The sequence below is a fragment of the Hemicordylus capensis genome, chromosome 14 (genome assembly GCF_027244095.1).
Source record: "Hemicordylus capensis ecotype Gifberg chromosome 14, rHemCap1.1.pri, whole genome shotgun sequence".
Taxonomy (NCBI): domain Eukaryota; kingdom Metazoa; phylum Chordata; class Lepidosauria; order Squamata; family Cordylidae; genus Hemicordylus; species Hemicordylus capensis.
In genome coordinates, this window is record NC_069670.1 from 20,983,366 (window position 1) to 21,006,094 (window position 22,729).

Sequence of the window (22,729 nt, forward strand, 5' to 3'; positions counted from 1 at the left end):
AGTCCTAGATTGCCTGGCAATCAGTTTCTAGGATTATCATTACAGGCACATTGGCAAAATCTAGGGATTCTCAGTCAGGGATGATGTTGCTTTCTAAATTCTTTATGTGGTAGAAGGATTTGGGATGAAAAATTACTGACAATGTTCCTTCTTGTGCTTACGTCCCCAGTGTTACAGGCTCAGTTGTCACTGTTTCACAGTTAGCAGTTCCAGTTTGTGGATGCTGGGGACAAGGCTGAGCTGTAATGCACTTTTGTAGATAAAATGAGAGATGGTGGATATCCATTCCACTGGTACAAAAGTAGCAACCGGGAAATAATATTTTTAATCGGGTATTGCTTTGATGAGAGAAAGGCAGGAAGATACAGCTGCAGAGCTGACGGAGGAAACTCGACACTGGAAATTGCCAATGTCCAAAAGGAAGATGCTGGCCTTTACTTCTGTGCTACGCATTCATATTACAACCTTTTGAATTTCAGCAATGAGACGTCACTGATCATTGGAGGTGAGGAAGCAGGGCTAAGTGCAGTGGCCATTTCAAAGCAGAATATGTTTCTGTATGGACCAGATCAGGGGCGTAACTATAATAGGGCAAGGGGAGACAGTTGTCTGGGGGCCCACTGCCTTGGGGGCCCCCCAGAGGCAAGTCACATGACTGACTCCCCCAGCCATGCACCCGCCCGGGCTTCCTTCAGTTGTATTCATCCTCCGAAATTAATGAGTGCAGCTACCAGAAAAGCATGTCTTTCTCTAGTACCATTAAATGACTTGCACCGACAACAATTTACAAAACCTTAAAAAAATAATTTAGGATTATGTTCTATCGTGGCACATAGTGTGTGTGTGTGTGTGTGTGTGTGTGTGTGTGTGTGTGCTTTTTGTTACCACTATTCAGCCTCATTTAAGATTTCTTTACTTCATGAGCTGAGCTTCAGTGTTCCATTTTAAAATCTTGTCTCTGGGCCCGCTCCAACCTTGCTACGCTCCTGGACCAGATCCAGTTCTCTATTCAACAGATTGCATACAGAATATGCTTCAGTTTGCTACACAGGGTGTGCGATCCTCTCCAGGACCAGGGAAGTGATCGGATTCACACATGCTTAGCTTTCACATGGCTTCCCAGACCTCTCTCTGTTCCGAATATTGATTCCTAATAGCAAGTATTTGTTACAGCTATAACCCGCCCTTCCTCCAAGGAGTTTAGGTGAGCATCTGCAGTTCTCTGTGCTCTGATTTGATCATAACAACCTTGTCCTGTAGGCTACACTGAGAGAGAGCGAGAGAGAGAGAGAGAGAGAGAGCCTGTTCTCATGGCCATATGGAGGTGGGCTGGAGGGGGGGCACCCTCTGCCTCCCAAATGACCCAAGCCCCTGATTGTGTCTACTTACCCCAAACAATCAGGCTGCTGAACACTCCGGGAGGGAAGGAAAACCCAAGCTGGGTCCGCCAGCATCCCACAATGCATTGTGTGAGCAACAGAGAAGCAGCTCTGAGTTCAGCAGGAGCACTCCTCTCCCTGGCCCTGTTTTCCACCCAACTCTATGGTTAATATGGCCACTGCCCGGGCATGGTTTAAAATGCACCGGTGCTACAGACCACCAAAACTAGGGATGTACCAACCGGCTCAAGGTCGAGCCAGTTCTCCATTGAAGTGAGTCAGCTCTAGGGCTCGCCTTTGAACTGGACCTGAGCTCAAGCCGAACCCTCGTGGGCCAGTTTGGGGCCGGTTCAGGGTTCTCAAGTGAAAATTAAAACAAAAGCAAAAACTCACTGCTGAACCCCTCTGGGGTAACTTGGGGGCCAGTTTGGGATTCTAAAGTGGATTTTAAAAAATGTAAACTCACTGCCGGGGTTGCTGCCATGGTGTGTGTGTGGGGTCTCTGGTGGTTCCCCCCATGGGCTGGTTCATCCCATTTTCAGGCCATTTCGGTCTTCTCTGTGCTTGTAGCAGCCATTTTGGAGGCCACCATGCATCCGACCTGGCCACTTGCGTGGCGGGGTCATGACCTGGCGATGCAAATGGCCAGGGTGCATGTGTGGCGGCCTCCAAAATAGCCGCAGAGACCACAGAGAGGGCCAAAATGGGCTGAACTGGCCCACAGAAGACCAGGGTGAGGCCGATGGGGGGAGGGGGACCATTGAAGACCCCCCCCCAGCCATGGCTGCAGCCCCACAGAGGCCACTGAACCCAGCAATGAGGTGTTGTTGTTTTTAAACCCCCACTTTAGAACCCCAAACTGGCTCGAATTGAAGTCGAACCAGGGTTCTAGCTCGGGGTACCAAAACCGAACATGCCCGGTCCAGCTCAAGTCCAGTTAGGACTCGAACCGAACCAGGCAAACCGGTTTTGTGCACACCCCTAACCAAAACAAAAGGTAGGGTGGGTTCCATTCGCGTCCTGCCTCACTTTTAACCTGGGTAGCAGATCTGGGCTACCCAGGTTCAGAGCAGCCAGGTCAGGAGGACTCCTGGTGCCCCAGACGACCACAGCTTCCTGGCTCAACCCTTTCCTATCCTATCCAGGAATCTGCGGTTGTGTGAACAGGCTCGGTGCTGCCCAGCATGGGCACATGTGCTCCCTAAGTGGGAATCAGAACCTCGATCTCCCTGTTCCTGTCTAGCTGTCTAGCCCAGGGTTTCTTAACTTTGGGCCCCCAAATGTTGTTGGACTACAACTCCCGTCATCCCCAGACATGGCCTTTGTGGCTGGGGATGATGGGAGTTGTAGTCTAACAACATCTGGGGGCCCAAGGTTAAGAAACACTGGTCTAGCCATTACACCATGCTAACTCCCTATGGTGGTGTCCTTCACTGTGAGGCCTGGGGTGGGGGCAGTGGCAGCCCATGTCAATCCTAAATGCATTGCCCTGGCTAATTGTTTATTGGGCCTGTGTGAAGCTTTGGCCAAAGCTGAATACTCGGCATGGTCCCCCTGGCACCGTGCAGAGGCTATCATTCCCACCGTGCTGTGCCTTGCCCAGCACTCCGGGGGGGGGGTCCTTTAAGGGAAACGGAGCCCTCTTGAGCCCCTGATCTTGGGAGGTGTGCACGGCATGCTGGGAAGTGTCGCCCTTAAGCTTGAGGAAAGCACAGTGCTGAGCGGAGAGAGCAGCATGATGCAAAATGACTCTGATGTTTTATCTTACATTTCTATCCAGCTTTTTCCTTCGAGGAGCTCAGAACAGTGTACATGGTTACGTTTATCCTCACAACAACCTTGTAAGGTAGGTTAGGCTGAGATATACATGACCAGCCCAGAGTCACCCAGTGAGTTTCATGGCTGAATGGGGATTCGAAATCGGGCCTTCCTGGTTCTAGTCCAATACTCTAACTATAAGGAAGGGTAAACCAGCCCAGGTCGGAGATGGAGCAGGTCAAAATTCCCATGCTGATTGGTAGTGGGACCGTGCCTGTGAATAGCCGCTGCTGCATCCGGCTAGGGTTGTTGTTTTGCCAGAGTGGCCCCTGCTTGAAAATCAGTGGCAATCACTGCCCTATAGTTTATGGGGACTTGGCCCAATATCCCCTGAAATCTCTGCCCCCCCAAAAGAGCTCAGTGACGCACCGAGGTTATTTTGGAGCATGGACCTGAAGGACTTCAGAGGTTCCCCCCCCCACCACCACAAGCCCCCTCCCCATGCTGTGAGGTCCCCCTTAAACATTTTTTGGCAACCAGCCACCTGGAGGGCGCAGGTCGGATCTGAGGAGTGCTGGAAACAGACTGAGGCTGGAGGGGTGCAACCTGCCGGGGGGGGGCTGCTTTTGTCTGTGTGCCACTGCCAGCATAGCGTAGTGGTTAGAGTGTTGGACTAGGACTGGGAAGACCTGAGTTCGAATCCCCATTCAACCATGAAACTCACTGGGTGACTCTGGGCCAGTCACGTCTCTCTCAGCCTAACCTACCTCACAGGGTTGTTGTGAGGATAAAAAATAAGGATGTACTCTGAGCTCCTCGGAGGAAAAAGCGGGATAGAACTGTAATAAATAAATAATAAAATAAATAAACATTGCAGGAGTTCATTGGAGCTCCTGGGCTTGTTTCGGGGGTGGGGTGGGTGGTGGGTGGGACTGAGATCCGAGAGGTGGGTGGGATGAGTAGAGTGCTCAGGGAGGGTGGGAGGGAGGGAGGAGGTTGTCCATTTGGAATTAGTCAACGGGCAGCATCCACTGTGAGCTAGGAATATATATTGGGCCTGGGGGACGGGACGGGACAGGGGGGCAGTCATCGGTAAGAGGTGGGAGAAGAGTGCTGAGCAATGTGGGGTGGGGTGGGGCATGTGGATGGCAGCCTGAACTTGTGGAGAAGCTGTGGGCCCCGCAATTGAGACCACGGACCAGATCCCCAAGGTCCGTGGGGAAGATCGCCTCTGACAGAGCTTGAGAACTAGGCAGCCAGATCGAGTTCCGAAATAGCCCGAAGAGGCCACACAATGGAACCGCGGTGGCAGCCCTGACTGAACTCCCGGCTTTCTTTTCCCAACTAGACAGTTATACCCGGAGCACCTGGGTGACGCTTCTGCACCCAGCATCCCCGGTGGCACAGGGCAACTATCTTGTCTGCGTGGTCCATGAGGTGTCCGGCTTAGTCCAGGTGGCCTGGAGCATCTCTGGAGATCTCCAGCCGGAGGGACAGATGCTTTCGGCGAACAACAGCCGCGGCTCCTTAACCTACATCAGTCTCTTCTCCATCCCCATGGACTCAGAGACAGGCAGAAAGAGCTACACCTGTGAAGTCAGGTTCAATTCTTCTGGCGGGAGTGTGAAGAAGAGTGCCCTGTTCCCTGCAGGTGAGGGGATTTGCCTGGGACTCCGCTCCCGTAAAAACAGTGATCCTTTCCACTCACGAGACTTGGGGAGACTCTTGCTTCAACCTGATTTGTAAGGTGAATGCAAAGCCAGCTGGATCCAGAAGGCGCATTTGCATTACAAATGCTTCTTTTCCCCATTAGCACTGTTCAGATTCCACACGAGAGGTTCACAGGCAACTTTAGCCGCATATATGAAAACTGCTTTCTGTTTTGCTCTTCTCTCTCTTCCTAGAGGCAAGTTTCAGTCAACTTGTGAAATGTTGGCTTCCTCTAGGCAGAAACCACATTTTAAATTTGGACCTTGCACAGTGGTCACTATGCCAGAAAAACAGGTCCCACCACTCTCTGCTCCCCTCTGCAAGCTGCTTGCTGGCTTGTCCTGATCAGCCCAAAGCAATACAAAAGAACCGGAAAAACTAATGTGGTCCTAGCTTATAATTTACAACTCCCAAGAATAAGAATATAAATGGATATTTTAATAATAAAAAATAAGAATGCTGCATAAAATGGATTAAAACTGAATTAAGAATATAAATGGGTATTTTAACAAAAAAATTAAGAATGCTGCATACAATGGCTTAAAACTGAATTAAGATAGGTTTTTTAAAAGTCATAAACCCTGTTAACCCCTGCTAACTTGGCAAAGAGGCACCTTTTACTGTGGTGATTCTCTTTATTGAGCAGGGGGAGAGTAACTGGCCCTATCCACCCCCAGGCACAGTACCTCCAGTGACTGTTGCTGGTGTCTGTCTTACGTTTCTTTTTAGATTGTGAGCCCTTTGGGGACAGGGATCCATCTTATTTATATATTATTTCTCTGTGTAAACCACCCTGAGCCATTTTTGGGAGGGCAGTATAGAAATTGAATTAACAACAACAACAACAATAATAATAAAACATTTACAATCCTCACACATGTGGGTTAAGTATTGTAAAAGTCCTCAGACATATGCAGCAATTCTCTACTTCCAAGTGAGTTGAACCTCTCCAGAATCTGACAAGGATCTAAGAGGACCTCAACTCACGTGGAAGTACAGTATTACTACATGTCTGTGGATTTTACAATGCAATACAATACTTTACAGGGAGGCACTTCACACGATAGGCTACTCTCCCCACAGACAATCAATCGGCAGCCCTTGGCAGTCGGATCAGCCGCCCTTACAACTACTGGCTCTGTGACGGAGCGGGGGGGGGCTGTGGGGATCGGGGGCTGCGCGGTCTCTGGAAGTTCCAGGGTGCCCCGCGTGAGCATGCTGGGCATTTTGGAGAGACCCCTGAGCCCGGGAGAATGCTTGCAGCCTCCCAGTCGGGGGTCTACTCGTGTGTCGCCACAAACTGTGGCGACACAGGAGCAAAAATATGAGGTTAACAGAGCGCTCACTCCATTAACCTCATCTAAGGGGAGGGGTAATTAGGTGGGCTAGCCGCCTTGGGAGCACCGGTCTTGCCTGCGAGCCCGGTGGTTCCCACGATCCCTCGAAAGCAGGCTGAGCTCCCTTAGCCCGCTTTCCCGTGACCGTGAGGATAGCTTCAGTATTTACAATACTGAAGTCATAAAACATTAAAAATCCTTATACATATGCTGGCTAAGTATTGTATTGTATTGTAAACGTTCACAGTTCACCGCCCTGAGCCAATTTTGGAAGGGCGGTATAGAAACTGAATGAATAAATAAATTAAAAAATTGTTGTAATACCCTACTTCCAAGTGAGTTGTGGTCCTCTTAGAGTTTTGTCAGATTCTGTTTTGTCAGATTCTGGAGAGGACCTCAACTCACTTGGAAGTCCAGGCAAAATCCTTGACAGGAATCCTGGTAAGGGAGATGGTATTCTTATAGACCACTGCCACCCCACCTCCCCACCCACATCCTCCTCTCACCTGCTCTACCATGGAGGAACTCTCTGGCAGAAGCTGGGTCCAAACCGGACCACTAGCCTCTCCCGACCTGATCTCTGTGACACATACCAAGTCGGCTCCTTCACCCATAATCAAGTCATGGACTACCTCAGATTTTTTTTTGGACCGACCTGGCATTACGGAGTAATACGGTGAGGTTCTGTGGGTGGTTGGCATTGCTCTCCAAGGTCAAAGAGGTGGTAGGCCTGCTGGAAGGGGAAACAGCAATTATACTTCTGAATTCCCTTCCCCTATAACAATCCGCTGGCCTACCAACGCCATATCTTCGTCGATTCCCCACCACCACTGCTGCAGTCGTCCCCCACGTCCCCATCTCTGCTCAACCCAAGACACACACCTGTACCAGGCCTAACTAAATACTAGACCACAATGAAGTGAGCAGGCGTCTTCCTTCCAGCAGTCCAAGACAATAGGTTGGCCCCAGCTCTCGGTCCCACCCCCGAAGGCCTCCCCCTTTGGCCTCCCCACTTTGGTGGCTGTGCCTTGGTGCTACTCGCCCTTATAAGGGCCAGGAGTTCAAAAGCCTCACCTGTAGCTTTCACCGACCACCAACCAGGCCAGCCCACCCAGGAACAAGAAATTACAGTTGCCCAAAATCCCCCTTGCCTGTCCAAGAAAGGGGGGAAGGGGGGGCGGAATTGGTCAGACGAAACAGCCGGTTGCCTGTGGGGGCCAAGTAGGAACTTTTTGGGCCACGCCAGATTGGCTTTAGGTGCGGCCTTTTCCCGCCTACTTCTTACTGAGGCTTCGGAGCTGGGTTGTGGGCAGGCACCGTAGAACAACCGGTCACTTGGCAGGAGAGCGCGGGTGTTGGGTAGGTAGATTCAGTATTGGTGTTTGGCTGGAGGGCCATTCGGGGTGGGGGTCAAGGAACAGCCCTTCAGGGTTTGGGCAGCCCGGAGGGCTGGGAATGACCCCCACTCGGGGGTGGGATGCGACTCACCGGCTCCGAGCTTGGGTTTGGGATGTGTTGGACCGCTCCCCCCTCAGTGGGGTGAAGCCTTGCGGTGAAAGGAGGTCAGGACAGGGCGCCTGAGCAAATCAGTTACCGGCCCTTTGCCCTGGTGTGGGATGGCTCTCACTAGGAGGTGGCCACCACACCACACCACACCACAGATAACAAACTTGCAACAAGGTCCCTAACTCCTCAGAGTGCGGGGACTCCTCCTAGTGAGGGCCATCCCACACCAGGGCAAAGGGCCAGGTACGGATTTGCTCAGGCGCCCAGTTTGTTATCTGCGGTACATTCATAGTGTGGCCCTTATTGACCCCAACTAAGCAAGTCCTGGCTTCATTGGGGCCTAGGGGTGCAAATCCCTCTTGCCCCTCCAAGAAAGGGAGGGGTGGGGAGGTGGGGGAAGAGGCCAGATGAAACAGGCTGACTATCCCCCACAACGTGTCTCCAGACACCATCTTAGTTTTTCCTGATCTTTTGTATTGCTTTGGTTTGCCTTTTTGGATCAGTCAGGATTATACCCTGCTTTGGGACCTGTCCTGTTCAGCCCACCCCTGAAATTGAAACAGGGCATTAGACTCCATTGCTGAGTCCTGTGAACAGTTGGAAACTGACCCTAGCTGCTCTGAGCCCAAGGAAGAGAGACATCTACACCCGCTAAATTGAGAAACAAAGCAAGACAGAAGGCCACTCCACAGATAAATTAAGACGCAGTAAATCAAGAAGCAAACAGCATCAGTGCCTAGATGCGAGCAAACCGCTCATCTCTCTTCCTTTTAAAACATCCTCTGCAGATGATCCCTGCGCAAGCTACATCAAGATGCCCCTGGCTGTGGGTGGCGTTCTGCTTTGGCTGATGCTTCTCCTCACCTTTTTGGGGATTCGGCTTTACCCGTCCCATCTCGGTAATATCACAAATTACATCCTCAGTGGTCAATCACCAGATAATGAGAACAATAAGCCCTGTCCTCCACAAACTGTGTCTCTTCTCATCACACCCACAAATGATATTTGACTCCATTGCTATATGGAATTCATTGCCACAAGACAGGCACATACGTAGCTAGGGGAGAGAGGGCTCATGTTCGCCCCCTCCCCAGTGGCCCCCCCCGTGTGTGCCAGCCACGCCCCCTGCATCTGACATCACATGAAGGGGCGTAGCCAGCACCCAGAATGGCCCATGTGCAGCCCTCTGCAGTGTCTATCTACCTATCAGGATGGGAGGAAGAAGAGGCGAGCATCTCAAGGGGAGACAGCTCAAGATCTGAATGACATACGACTCACTGGAAGAGCGTCAATGGGAAGAACCTTCTTGGGACAGAGAGCAGAGTGTGGTCTCACGAGAAGGTGCAATCTGCCTCCATGTGCATGCGCAAACACAAAAGGCATGGCAGATAGAGCTTGGCCATTAGAACACGCTGGGCAATGAAGACGTGGCACCATTAGCCTAGTAAGAAGTTGTAAGAAGCCTGTAACCTTGGAAAAGCTGCTGCCAGTCTGTGTAAACAATACTGAGTGAGATGGACCTATGGTCTGACTCAGTATATAGCAGCTTCCTATGTTCCTATATTATACAAGCATCAGCATTTAGCAAGTTTAGACATATTTAGTCTGGAATTTATTTTTCCCCCTTGTGCCTTTTCCTTTCTTCCCAAACTGATGTGATATTTTACTAGCACTCCATATCAATCACATTTCAATTTTTGTAACAGATTTCTGCATATTCAACTGGCAAGACAAAAAACAGAAAGGTCAAAGTCACACTCACCAAGGATGCTGGATTAGTTGTTTGCTACAGATCAACACTCAGATCAACACTGCTTTTTGCTGGGTCACATCCGCAACATTCAACAACAGTGGCTTGGGTGCTTTCGTATTGCTATTGCTCATTTTCATCTTAGGCAAGTTCCACTCAAAAGGCAACTCACAAATAAAGAAATATTCAGAAGTGATGCACCGCAGACTCAAAGAGTGCTCTGCACAGCCTTGCAGATGTTTCCCCGGACGTTACTATGCCATAAACATGTTTCCTTTCTCACTTGTGCACCCATATCCCTCATCACCATTTCTGACAGATGAAGGGTCTGGGGGGAAAGAAGGCTGACTTCCCAGCGTAAAAAACCTTCAGTGTCTGGCTGCCTGGGCCCCATTTTCCCTTGCCACTGGCAACCAGACATACACAAGCCTAGTCATGAAATTAGCCAAAGACTCATTCACCAGCATACAGTCTCAGACTCCCTTTATGACTTCTCGCCTCCTTAGGAACATAGGGAGCTGCCACATACAGAGTCAGACCATTGGTCCACCTTTTTCAGTATTGTCTACCCAGACTGGCAGCGGCTTCTTCAAGGTTTCAGGCAGGAGTCTCGCTCAGCCCTATCTGGAGATGCTGCCAGAGAGGGAACTTGGTACCTTCTGCATGCAAGAAAGCAGGTGCCTTTCCCAGAGTGGCCCCATCCCCTAAGGGGAATCTCTTCCTGTGCTCACACATGTCTTACAGACTGCTCTCACATTCCTTAGGCCTCTCCCTTCCTGCCATGCAACCACCAGCTTGTCCCAAGTGATACATGCCTATGTATCATTTACTCATTTTGTAGGTTTGTGGATATGCTTATATACATGCATTTCTTGATTCAAGATAAGATTATTATTATTATTATTATTATTAATAATAATAATAATAATCTATAACCATTGACAATAAAATTCTGGCATCCCAGGTCCTTGGGAAGGACTCGATGTCTGAATAAAACAAACCAGTCAATAACACCTGTCTGACTGTGTAAACAAGAAATAATCATCATCATTTGATTTCTATACAGCCCTTCCAAAAATGGCTCAGGGCGGTTTACACATAAATAAATAAGATGGTTCCCAAAGAGGTAAAAGGTGCCTCTTTGCCCAGTTAGCAGGGGATTTAGATCTCAACTCTCTGATTTATTGGATAACTCATACAGGTTATTGTCACATCAAATTACTGTTGTCACATCAAATTACTGTTTTATATATCTTACACATTTGTTCACTTGGGCTTTTAAGTACCGTATTTTACGGACTATAAGACGCTACAGACTATAAGACGCACCTTAATTTTAATCCAGTTTTTCAGTTTTAACATATTAAACTGTTAAAACATATAAGACGCACCTGAATTTTGGCGGATATTTTTCGAGGAAAAAAGTGAGTCTTATAGTCCATAAAATACGGTATGTACTGTTGTAATCGTTTTTAACATTGTTTTATATTTTAAATTATTGTGATGTTTTAACCTTTTTATTTTGTTGCAATTGGTATTATTTTTATTGTAAAATGCCCAGAGATATAAGTTTTGCGCAGTATACAAATAGATCAAATAAATAATAACCCCTGCTAACTTGGCAAAGAGGCACCTTTTCACGTGGTGTTTCTCTTGATTTAGCAGGGGGAGAGTAACTGGCCCTATTCACCTCCAGCACAATACCTCCAGTGACAGTTGCTGGTGTCTATCTGATGTTTCTTTTTAGATTGTGAGCCCTTTGGGGACAGGGATCCATCATATTTATTTGTTATTTATTTGTTATTTCTCTGTGTAAACTGCTCTGAGCCATTTTTGGAAAGGCAGTGTAGAAATGAAATGAAATGAAATGAAATCAATCAATCAATCAATCAATCAATAAAGGATAAATAATACGTATGGAAGATTATCCATAATACATGGATCTTTTTTGGTAGTTTACCTTGCCTTTCATTGATCCTAGTATGTGTAGTTTTTGTCTTTCTTAAAGATAGCCAGTATTACTCAGAGAGGTCTTCTTTCTTGTAAATTTGTGTGATGTATAACACTCTTTTCCTTAAAGCTGCATACACCGCAGGCTTGGGGACAGTGCTTCTGGGTCCTTCTGCTTTGAGCAAGGCTCCTGGCCACATACCTCATTTTCTCATCCACAGGTAATATTTTGCATGATGCTTAAAACTGATGCTTTGCATCCGAGCAACTGGATTGGCTGAGTTCCAACTTCCAATACTATACACATAACACCTTGGGAGAGTTTTATATGAAATATTTTTTGCACTGTCTTAAGTGTGTGCTTTCTGGTGTTTCCATCACAGACACCTTGGCAAAATCGAAGGATTCCTAGATTCAGGGCTGAATTATGTCACACTTAGACTGTCCTATGGTCTTATCCTTTTTGACAGAGGTATTCACAGAGATGTGCAGGATTACAAACCAGAAAATAGGATTATGCCCCCAGTTGGTGTTAGTAAATTATTTTCTGGGGTCAATACAGATGTGACATCCAAAAAATTAATATATATATTTTGTAACTGCTGCCAGGTTAGCTATAGCCAAACAATGGAAAAATCAAACCTGCCCGATGGACATCTGTTACAAGAACTTACGGCATATTGCGGTCTCAAAAAAGATAACCCATAACCCAGTCCCGTGCAAACCAGACTACAAATGATTCTTTTTAGGTAATTTGGTCAGATTTTATTCTTTATGGGGAAATTATGGTTGTTTTCCTACCAGAGACAATATTAGAGTGTGGATGGATTGAGGAATTGTGGTTTGTTGTATTATGCTTTGCTGTTTGTGTTTGAATCAGTATTGTTTAGCATTGTAAATTTGTTTTAATAAAGTTTAAAAAAAAAAAAAGACACACTGAGACCCTAAGCTATGTTGTTATTGTTTTTTATTTTTTATTTAGTACATTTATATACCACCCCATACAAAAAGGTCTCTGGGCAGTTCACGATATAAAACCAATTCAAACATTAACATAATTAAATATTAAACTTAAAAGGCTACATAGCATTACAAAATGGGCTGGACATCCCACCCCGAGGACATTACTTGACGGCCCCCCCTGCTCAGAGTTACAGCTGTGTTCATCTGATGAGGTGGACACTGCCTGTCACGTTGATGTGACGGGCGTTGGTCTAAACTGGGACCTGGCCAAATGAAATTTTTATATAACCTACAGTTAGCAATAGCACTAGCAATAGCACTTACATTTATATACCGCTCTATAGCTGGAAGCTCTCTAAACGGTTTACAATGATTTAGCATATTGCCCCCCAACGTTCTGGGTACTCATTTTACCGACCTCGGAAGGATGGAAGGCTGAGTCAACCTTGAGCCCCTGGTCAGGATCGAACTTGTAACCTTCTGGTTACAAGGCGGCAGTTTTACCACTGCGCCACCAGGGGCTCATATAGACTCTTAGAAATGCATTTGCATAAGTAAACCTCAGAGCGGTTTACACAGAGATATAACAAATAAATAAAAAATAAATATGATGGTTCCCTGTCCCCAAAGGGCTCACAATCTAAAAAGAAACATCAGATAGACACCAGCAACTGTCACTGGAGGCGTCTTTAAGCTTCCCCCCATAGGGAATAATGGGGATTTCAGAAGCCCCATAACTCCACTTGGGGGGCACCAGGGTGGCCCAGAGCGAGTGGTGGTGTAGTGCACATAGGGTGCCAACCACCCCCAAACCCACAAGCCCATGGGACACTGGGTTTTGTTGTTTCTGAGGTGTTCTGAGAGTAGATTCTCTGGTAGCAAATGAGAGTGGATTTGAAATTTGGGTGGTAGCTTCCACCCATTGGGCACTACCCCCCCCCATGTTTTTGGCCCCAGGGCCCTTTTTTTTAATCCGAATCGATTCAGATTCAGAAAATTCGGGTACAAATCAAATCTGGGGTGATTCGGGGGTGTATGTGTCAGATTCGGACCCAAAACAAATCGGGGGTGTTTCAGTTCAGGTACAAATCAAAACAAAAAAATCCACTTGTGCACACTCCTATTAAAAACCACAATCAGTATTAAGTTTCAAATTAAAAGTTGCTTTAAAAGCAAAAAATTGAGAATAATAACAAACTAAAAACTAAAGAACCTACCAGATATAACCAAAGATGGAACATTAAAAAGCCTCTTTTAAAAGATGTGTTTTTAATTTTTTTTAATTAAAAAAAACACAGAGTGCAATGTCCTTCTGTAAACACTGTGTTAGTCCGGATGAGAGTCCCCAGTGGGGCTTAAAGCAGTCCGGGTCATCCTGTGAACGTTCAGTGCTCACCTTTCGTTGTCCCAGGATGCTCATTTGCATTACAAATGCCTCTCTTTTCTAGGAGCAGTGCGCAGAAATTTACAAGAGAGCTTCAAAAACAACTTAAAGGTCTCCTCTATGCAAACTGTTTCGCTCTGCTGTCCTTGGCTGGTGGAAAGTTTGAGTCAACTTGTGAAAATGGTGGCTTCCTCAGGAAGAAACCACATTTATTGATTTGTATCTTGCACAGTGGCCAGTACCGCAAAGAAGAGCTCCTGCCTATGTCACTCCAGACGCCGCCTCTGCAAACCGCCTGCAGGCCTGTCCTGTTGAGCTGCCTGCCAGCCCAATCCTGTGGTTTGAAAGTGAAACAGGGCGAAAGATCACAATCGCTGGGTTCTCCGTCAACAGTAAGCATCTCTGTAAGTTCCCCTGAGCCTCTGCAAGAAAGATGCTGATCCACTAACGGAGGAGAAAGGCCAAGAAAGCAGGATATTGAAATCAGAGCCTCCCCATCTCTGGCAAGTTTTAAAAAGGCACTGAAGACATATTTGTTCACCCAGGCTTTTGGTTAGATTTCTAGTTTTAATCCTTTTAATGTTGGGTTTTAAATGATTTTAATGTTGAAATGATTTTTAATTGTCAACCGTCCAGAAACGCAAGTTTGGGGTGGTATAGAAATATGTTAAAAGAATGAATGAATGGGGGTGGGTGGGTTTTCCACTAAATAAAGAAATAAGAAATAAGCAGAAGAGGAGGTAAGTCCATAGGAACATAGGAAGCTGACATACTGAACATCCAAAAAAAGAAAAAGAAAAAAAGAATCTAAATATTATATATGAATATTTTAATATAATCATAATAAAACTGAATGGTTAGAAGAGTTTATATTTAAATATTCATATATATATATATGGATTCTTTTTTTTTTTTTGATGCTCTGACATATTGCTGAATCCAAACAGGGTTTTGTAATCTTTAACTCCCATTGTCTACATAGACTGGCAGCGGCATCTCCAAGGTTGCAGGCAGGAATCTCTCTCAGCCCTATCTTGGAGAAGCCAGGGAGGGAACTTGGAACCTTCTGAGTGCAGGGGCTCTTCCCAGGGCAGCCCCATCGCCTAAGGGGAATCCTTACACATGTAGTCTCCCATTCAAATGCAATCCAGGTTGGATCCTGTTTAGCAAAGGGGACAATTCACGCTTGCTACCACCATGAGACCAGCTCTCCTCAATTTTGTCCTGATTTTCCTGCCTGCTTAATCTTACCTATGCCTGTGAAATTTGGTCCGCAAATCTCATAGGAACATAGAAAGTTGCAATATACTGAGTCAGACCCTTGGTCCATCCAGCTCAGTATTGTCTTCACAGACTGGCAGCAGCTTCTCGAATGTTGCAGGCAGGAATCTCTCCCAGCCCTATCTTGGAGATGCTGCCAGGGAGGGAACTTGGAACCTTCTGCTCTTCCCAGAGCGGCTCCATCCCCAGGGGGGAATCTCTTACAGTGATCACACATGTAGTCTCCCATCCAAATGCAAACCAGAGCAGATCCCACTTATCAAAGGCGACAAGTCATGCTTGCTACCACAAGACCAGCTTTCCACTAAATCCACTACATCAAGAAACAGCATCAGGCCCTAAGCGAGCAAGCCTCTTCTTGCTCTCTTCTATTTAAAGCTTCCTCTGATGAAAAGTGCAAAAGCCACACCGTGCCCCTGGCTGTCAAGAGCATACCAGCATTGCTTCTTGTTCTCTGGAGCTTCCTTTGGATTCGACTCTGCCCTTCCTTATCACATAGGTAAAGTGTGCTGTCAAGTCGATTTCAACCCATGGCAACCATAGAGCCATGTGGTTTTCTTTGGTAGAATACAGGAGGGGTTTACCATTGCCTCCTCCCGTGCAGTAGGAGATGATGGAAAGCTGGCCTTGTGGTAGCAAGCATGACTTGTCCCCTTAGCTAAGCAGAGTCCACCCTGGTTGCATATGAATGGGAGACTAGAAGTGTGAGCACTGGAAGAGATTCCCCCCTCAGGGGATGGAGCTGCTCTGGGAAGAGGAGAAAGTTTCAAGTTCCCTCCCTGGCAGCATTTCCAAGATAGGGCTGAGAGAAATTCCTGCCTGCAACCTCGGAGAAGCCGCTGCCAGTCTGTGAAGACAATACTGAGCTAGATAGACCAATGGTCTGACTCGGTATATGGCAGCTTCCTATGTTCCTAGGATCTTACGCAAGAAATGTGAGATGAAATCCAGTGGGGGTCTTCCACTGGTGCCGCCCCTCACACAAGCGAGAATCCAGAAAACCACCACAGAATCTCCTCTTCAGAGTTCTGCGCATACTCTGGTACAAGCTCTTGCAGAAGCCTTTGTTCAAAGAAGCATTTGCTTCTTTGTTCGAAGAAGCCAAGAGCGGCACAAGGAAGCAGCAATTGTTCCATACATGGTTGGGTGATGAGGACAACCTGAACCTGGCATCTAAATCTAATTCCTGGAGCCGCCAGGCAAATAGTCTCGACAGGGAGAGCCAGAATGGGGACATCGTTCAATGGCAGGGTACCTGCCTTCCATGCAGAAGTCCCTAGTTCAGTCCTCTAGGTAGGCCTGGGAAAGACCCCTGCCTAAAAATGCTGCCAGTCAGAGCAGGCAATACTCAGCTAGATTGACTCAGGGTCTGACTCTGCAGGAGGCAGTTTCCTGTCGTTTGAGGGTATTTCACAAGCATGGTGCCGCCATCGGAAAGGCCCTCTCTCCAGTCACAGAGACCACCTCACTCTGTCATTTTGCCTTGGGAGAAACAGGAATTTAAAAAATATATACTCATTTATTTTAAAGGCCTCCTGTAGAGCATTAGCTTGCTTTGTGTAAAGGTAAAGTGTTCCGTCAAGTCGATTTCGACTCCTGGCAACCGCAGAGCCCTGTGGTTGTCTTTGGTAGGAGGGGTTTGCCACGGCCTCCTCCCGCGCAGTGTGAGATGTTGCCTTTCAGCATCTTCCTATATTGCTGCTGCCCGATATAGTCCCAGCAGGGATTCAAACCGGCAACCTTCTGCTTGTTAGTCAAGCATTTCCCCGCTGCGCCACTGAAGGTGTGCAGAGGACTAATTCAAAGCCTGCTTTCCCATGATTGCACCCTCCTCTTCGATTGAATTGTTTGGCTGGTTATTGTTTGAGGCTTTATTGTGACTTCATCTAATCTTTTGTGTTTTAATTTGTGGGGTGGGTGGCACTTGCAAGCTGTCTGGAGCAGGTCTGCAGTTGAGTAGGGGAGACATTGAACAACAAACAACCACCATTTCCCAAACGTGCCGGGCTGCTCACCTCTGATGATGAGCCTCGTCCCGCTCAGGATTCTGAATGCTTTATTGATGATTGTGGCACAATAATAAATCCCAGAGTGTTTTCTTTGTATGTTCCCGAGGGTCAGAATTGCTTTACGGACCTTTGCTCCTGCTGTTCTCTCGTTGTAACTTGGTTCAATCATGCGCAGGCTTCTGTCCTGCTCCTCTTTGTACCACGTCGTATTCCATGCCTCAGCTCCATCTGGAAGGTCACAGGTGATATTTCTGGCCTCTTCAGGAGATGCCCACACCTGAGTCAACTGCTGTGGTATTTCTGTGCCTCCCTGTGAATGAGCAGCTGTAAAGGAAAGCAAAGAAACTCCCGAGTGATCTAGTGCAAAACTAAGTGGAGGGAAAACATCTCTGCAGATTACATGATGCGTTCATGAGAGTGTGTTATCCCTGCCACCGTGTGGATGAGCCTGGGACTGGTACAGCCCATGCAGACTGCCTGGCTGCCTGCTAGCGGTGCTGGGAAATCCTGCAGGGTGTGTGTGTGCCTGATTTCTCTGTTGGCATCTACAGCCATGCCATGCAGTGCTGAGCCATACACTGGGCGGCAGCCTCCGTGCCTGAACCATACTGTTTAATATTTACGAAGACAATGTTGTCATTTCATGCAGTTCAAAGTAAAGGCACATTTTCAAAAATGATTTTAAAAAGCATGGGTTGCCCCCCACCCACCCAGCCCACCGACCCTGAGATCTTTGCACACATCAGCCAGATTTGTTCACCTTTCTTGAATACAGAGATATAGGAACATAGGGAGCTGCCTTATACTGAGTCAGACTTTTGGTCCATCTAGCTCAGTATTGTCTACCCAGACTGGCAGCAGCTTCTCCAAGGTTGCAGGCAGGAATCTCTCTCAGCCCTATCTTGGAGATGCTGCCAGGGAGGGAACTTGGAACCTAGATGCTCTTTCCAGAGCAGCTCCATCTCTTAAGGGGAATATCTTACAGTGCTCACACATGCAGTCTCCCATTCAAATGCAAACCAGGGTGGACCCTGCTTAGCAAATTCATGCTTGCTACCACAGGTCCAGCTCGCCTCCCTGCCTCACTGAAGAGCACATGGCAGAGATGCAGAACTGTCACTGCTAATAATGGATATTGACTCTACCATCGAGCCTCTGAAAAACCTCTGGAAAGTCACCCCGTCGCTCACATCCTCTGTCACAGGATTATTAAAGGCCTGCCTCACAGGGCTGTTGTGCAGAAGGTTAAGATAAAGAATAGGGACCAAATCTTGGGGAAAGGATGCCAAACATGTCTTCCCAAACTACAACAAAAAGGTGTCATAGATCATTTCCTAACACCCCAGTTTGTACACTGAATGCCTTGTCAGAAAGCTTGATTCCATTTCTTTGGAAATCACTCTCAACTGAAAGTTTTTTCAGATCACAAGATACCGAAAACGGAAAACAAATATATGTAAACTTGTTAAATTGTGAGGGAAATCTACACCCAAGAGGCATTCATGACAACCTTTGGCTTCTCAGAAACCTGGTTTCACAAATTATTAATTCCTTGTTTAGTGAAGGAAAAGAAAGGTTGTGCCGTCGAGTCGGGGTCGACTCCTGGCAACCACAGAGCCATATGGTTTTCTTGGTAGAATCCAGGAGGGGTTTACCATTGCCTCCTCCCTCACAGTATGAGATGATACCTTTCAGCACCTTCCTATATCACTGCTGCCTGATATAGGTGCCTCTCATAGTCTGGGAGAAACAGACTATGTTTCCAGTTCGAATCCAGCGGGGATTCGAACTGGCAACCTCTTTGTTCTCTATGCAAGTTGCTTCCCTCTGTGCCATTAGGTGGCTCTTGTTAAGTAAGAGAATCTAATTTACTTATAGAAATAATATATCCGAAACACTTTGAACTTCTTAATCTGAACTTCATAACATTAATCCTTATGCTAATCATCATAATATGAAAAGATACATCCTGCCTGCAACCTCAGAGAAGCCGCTGCCAGTCTATGAAGACAATACTGAGCTAGATAGGCCAATGGTCTGACTCAGTATATGGCCGCTTCCTATGTACATTACAATATGAAAAGAAGGTTCAGTGACCTATTCAACTGAACATGTTTGTATTTCTCTAAATTTGGAAGGATAGTATTAGAGTAGAGTACTTCTAAGGATGCATAGGGTTGTATTGTAGAGAGCACACTTACTTGAAAGTAAGTCCTATTGGTTTCTGAGGACCTTACTTCTGAGTAAACATGGTTAGGACTGCACTGCAAAATACTTACTGTGCAGAAAAAGGAGAAGAATCCCAAGCAAGTGGGCACACATCACGTAGCCCCTTCAGCTTCTGAACTCTGACGCAGTCTGGCTGACTGAAAGATCTCTTCTTAGTTCAGTGTGCTGTGATGTCTGTCTTTTCCCAATTTCTATGCATACAAAAATACTGTCTTGCACAAACGAGGACCTTTGGAAGCCTCCTCAGTAGCTTCTCTTTCAAATCATGCAAGCAGAGAGATACGATACAATCCTTCCCAATTCTTTGTCAAAATAGACTTAATCTACTTAAAAATGCTTAATATACAATACTTAACTTGGCATCCCAAAATTGAAAATCTGTGCTTTTCTGATGCCTAAAACCAGATTAACGGATGAGCTATCCTTTAGTGTCACACAAAACCTGCAAACACAGGAGGGGATGATGAAGAAAAGGAGCAGAAAACCCAAGACTTGGAAATCACAACTAATCCAGCTGAAGCAGAGTCACCTGTTCTCTTGCGATGGCTGGTCTCAGAGAGCAAAACAGTGCGAGGAGTTCTGTGAAATGCTGGGGGCTGATTCCCGCTCTGTGGCTGCCTAGGACTGGAACCTCATTGGCCTTGCTGGCACACACACTGCACCTCTGACCACAGGGAGGTGTTTCTTGACAAGAAATGGGCATCAGAGGCCAAACCCTCTCATTTGAAGCTGCAGGTTGTTGATGCTGGGAGCAGACTATTTCTTCTGGGATGTGGTTGCTGGCCAAGTATCTCCTCTTGTCCTCCCCAGGTAAGATTTCTTTTGCTTTAACCTGCCTCTGGAAATTAGGATCATTGAATTCTTCTGCAATCTGACAACTTGGGAGAAGTTGGCTGTGATTTAGATAAAACACTTGGCAGGAGCAGATGAGGGTGTTTTGGTTGCTTGAGTCGGATGATGTCCCTCCTACACACAGTGCCGTCTTCTGCAGCTGAAGCGGATGGTGAGTCAAAGGCTTGTATCAGAGGCTTAATTGATGAGTCGGAGGTTTGAGTCGGATGATGCATCTTCTGCAGATGACAGCAGCTCCTGGAGCCATTTCATTTATTTATTTAGATGTATTTATTTCTGTCTGTGTAAACCACTTTGGGAACTTTTGTTGAAAAGTGGTATATAAATATTTGTTGCATTCAGTCTTCCAGTCTTGGTCTAGAACAGGGGTGGGCAAACTTGGCCCTCCAGCTCCAACTACAACTCCCATCATCCCCAGCCACCGTTTATTGAATGAATGGGGAATGAGGAAACTTTGCAACACGAAGGGGCTCAGTTAAAAGGAAGGGGAAAGGGGAATCAATAGGATCAGATCTCTTCAGGACGCTTGGCAGTTATTTAAAACTGTGATAAGAGAAGCTGAGAGAGAACACACACCACAGATTTTAAACGCTACAAACAGGTCCTAGGGGATGCCAGCATGGTTAACCACGCCTGTTCTAACCCAGAGAGAAATCTCTCTCCCTCTCTCGCAACACTAGAACCAGAGATCATCTCATGAAACTGAAGGTTGGGAAATTTAGGACCGACAAAAGAAAGTACTTTTTCACACAGCACACAATTAATCTATGGCAGGGTTTCTTAACCTTGGACCCCCAGATGTTGATGGACTACAAATCCCATCATCCCCAGCCACAATGGACATGGCTGGGGATGATGGGAGTTGTAGTCCGTCAACATCTGGGGGCCCAAGGTTCAGAAACCCTGATCTACGGAATTCTTTGCCATGGGACGTGGTGATGGCCACCAGCTTGAATGGCTTTAAAAGGAGCTTAGACAAATTCACGGAGGACAGGTCTATCAAGGGCTACTAGTCTGGTGGCTATAGGCCACTTCTAGCCTTAGAGGCAAGATGCCTCTGAATACCAGTTGTAAGGGAGCAACAGCAGGAGAGAGAGCATGCCTTCACCTCTGGCCTGTGGGCTTCTCAGAGGCATCTGGTGGGCCACTGTGGGAAACAGGATGCTGGACTGGATAGGCCTCCTTGGGCCTGGAGGTGGCCTGAAGCCCTCCGACCAGTAGCCGATGATAGACCTCTCCTCCATGAAGTTATCCAAACCCCTCTAAAATCCATCCAGGTTGTTGACTGTCACCACATCTTGTGGCAGAGAATTCCACAAACGTATTATGTGTTGTGTGAAAAAGTACTTCCATTTGTTGGCCCTAGATTTCCTGGCAATCTATTTCATGGGATGACCCCTAGTTCTAGTGTGATGTGAGAGGGAGAAGAATTTCTCTGTGTCCCCTTTCTCCACCCCAGGCATGATTTTATAGACCTCTATCATGTCTCCCCACAGTCTTTTTTCTAAATTAAAAAGGCCCAGGTGTTGTAGCCTTGCCTCATAAGAAAGGTGCTCTAGGCCCCTGATCATCTGGGTTGCCCTCTTTTGCACCTATTCCAGTTCTACAATGTCCTTTTTTACATGTGGTGACCAGAATTGTACGCAGTACTCCAGGTGTGGCCACACCATAGTTTTGTATTAGGGCATTATAATATTAGCAGTTTTATTTTCAGTTCCCTTCCTAATGATCCCTAGCATGGAATTGGCCTTTTTCACAACCTCCGCACACTGAGTCGACACTTTCAACGAGTTGTCCACCACGACCCCAAGATCCCTCTCCTGGTCAGTCACCGACAGCTCAGATCTCATCAGCATATACTTGAAGTTGGGGTTATTTGTCCCAATGTTCATCACTTTACACTTGAACTGCATTTGCCACTTTGTCGCCCACTCACCCAGTTTGGAGAGATCCTTTTGGAGCTCTTCACAATCAGTTATGGATTTTCACTACCCGAAAGAGTTTGGTATCACCTGCAAATATGGCCACCTCGCTGCTTACCCCTGCTTCTAGATCATTTATGAATAAATAAACAGCACCAGTCCCAGTACAAAAGTCCCTGGGGGACCCCAATTCCTACTTCCCTATATTGTGAAATCTCTCCATTTATACCTACCCTCTGTTTCCTGTCTTTCAACCAGTTAGCAATCCACACATGTACTTGTCCCCTTATCCCATGACTGCTAAGTTTCCTCAGGAGTCTTTGATGAGGAACTTTGTCGAAAGCTTTTTGCAAGTCCAGATATACTATGTCAACTGGATCACCTTGATCCACACACTTGTTGACACTCTCAAAGAACTCTAAAAGCTTCATGAGGAAAGATTTCCCTTTGCAGAAGCCATGCTGGTTCTCCCCCAGCAGGGCCTGTTCTTCTATGTGCTTGACGATTTTATCCTTGAGGATGCTTTCCATCAATTTGCCTAGAACAGACGTTAAGATAACCAGCCTGTAATTTCCTGGATTACCCCTTTTTGAAAATCGGTGTTGCATTTGCTCCTTTCTAGTCCTCTGGTACAGAGCCTGATTGTAGGGACATTTTTGCAAGGAGGTTGGCAATTTCACATTTGAGTTCTTTAAGGAC